Here is a 2077-nt window from a genome sequence, read left to right on the forward strand (position 1 = left end):
TGTTTAATTTCTCATTACACGTGACTTACTACAGTCACAACTGAGAACATTGTCTAGTTGTTTAATTTCTCAGTACACGACTTACTATAGTTACAACTGAGAACATTGTCTAGTTGTTTAATTTCTCATTACACGTGACTTACTACAGTCACAACTGAGAACATTGTCTAGTTGTTTAATTTCTCATTACACGTGACTTACTATAGTCACAACTGAGAACATTGTCTAGTTGTTTAATTTCTCATTACACGACTTACTGCAGTCACAACTGAGAACATTGTTTAGTTGTTTAATTTCTCATTACAGGTGACTTACTACAGTCACAACTGAGAACATTGTCTAGTTGTTTAATTTCTCAGTACACAACTTACTACAGTCACAACTGAGAACATTGTTTAGTTGTTTAATTTCTCAGTACACATGACTTACTGCAGTCACAACTGAGAACATTGTCTAGTTGTTTAATTTCTCAGTACACGACTTACTGCAGTCACAACTGAGAACATTGTTTAGTTGTTTAATTTCTCATTACAGGTGATTTACTACAGTCACAACTGAGAACATTGTCTAGTTGTTTAATTTCTCAGTACACATGACTTACTACAGTCACAACTGAGAACATTGTTTAGTTGTTTAATTTCTCATTACAGGTGATTTACTACAGTCACAACTGAGAATATTGTTTAGTTGTTTAATTTCGTTGTCTTACTATAGTCGCAACGGAGAACATTTTGTAATTGTTTAATTTAAACAATTAAACTTCAAGTAAAGTTAATCGGATGCTTTTACTACACAAAGCAACGAGAGATTCTGATTTAAGTAATATATGAAGAAAAATATCTTTAGCGTAAGGTCCTCCAGAATCATTCATCTTTTAGAGCCAGAATACAAGATAAAAAAATTATAATTAATTTTGAGTTTGTTTTCTTAAAAAATGGATATTTTTTGTTGGACTTCATCTACGTAAATATAGCTAACTGCTCATAAAATTGAAACTTACTGCATTTTGTGCTCGGACATAAACGTCTGCACGAACAGATGGAGTTTTCCAGGTCCAACACATAACCATCATCACATAATGCACCGTGACAACAAGTGTTCAAAAGATTGTTCGGATTTACAGCCTCTGAAAATAATTTAAAGGAATAATCTATTCGAAAACGCAAATAGTAAAATAATTTTATAATTCAACGTTAAAATACAGTAATTTTCATAGTTATTTCGTTTTGTACGTAGTAAATTATACCATGAATTCTTGCTTTTCCTCTGACTATCACCTGAGATATGCAGTTGTCAGCCAATACTGTGAAATAGTCATTGTTAATATTTAAATATTTTAAAGGTGTTTTTAAACGGGCGATTTTTGTTTCATCACGATCACTAACATTAAACACTACCGTACTTAATGATACATTTCTATAATTCTTGAAAATCCCTAAAGGACTAGATAAACAATGCAGTATTATAAATTATTATTATTATAGATTTCTCTAATTGTTGAAAATCTTTGTAAAAAATCCCTTGTATCTGTTGACAACACGAAACAGTCATACAGGATATACCAGTCTTGAAGAAACAGTCATGACGTTTCACACTAGGTCCCACTTATCTGTTGACAACACAAAACAGTCATACAGGATGTACTAGTCCTGAAGAAACATGACGTTTTGCACCAGATCCCTTGTATGTGTTAATAACACAGTCACAGAGGATGTACTAGTCCCGGATAAGCAGTTTCTCAACTTAGTTCCTGTAATTGTTCATAACCTTATGAAGTGCATAGTTACAACTGATACAATATTTATCCTGTAATTGTTCATAACCTTATGAAGTGTATAGTTACAACTGATACGATATTTATCTCAACTTACTTCCTGTAATTGTTCATAACCTTATGAAGTGTATAGTTACAACTGATACGATATTTATCTCAACTTACTTCCTGTAATTGTTCATAACCTTATGAAGTGTATAGTTACAACTGATACGATATTTATCTCAACTCACTTTCGGTATTTGTTCATAACCTTATGAAGTGTATAGTTACAACTGATACGATATTTATCTCAACTCACTT

At 31.9% G+C, this 2077-nt stretch overlaps 1 long non-coding RNA gene across 1 annotated transcript in view; it reads right to left on the reverse strand.

Moving 5' to 3' along the window:
- The window catches only part of LOC106466337, a 3621-nt gene extending 2461 nt beyond the window's left edge, over positions 1–1160 (reverse strand). The window contains exon 1 of the long non-coding RNA XR_001291258.2: positions 1001–1160. This is a non-coding gene — a long non-coding RNA (uncharacterized LOC106466337). The remainder of the gene's footprint in view (positions 1–1000) is intronic.
- Between the last annotated feature and the right edge of the window lie 917 nt (positions 1161–2077).

Source organism: Limulus polyphemus, unplaced genomic scaffold (genome assembly GCF_000517525.1).
Source record: "Limulus polyphemus unplaced genomic scaffold, Limulus_polyphemus-2.1.2 Scaffold2228, whole genome shotgun sequence".
Lineage (NCBI taxonomy): Eukaryota > Metazoa > Arthropoda > Merostomata > Xiphosura > Limulidae > Limulus > Limulus polyphemus.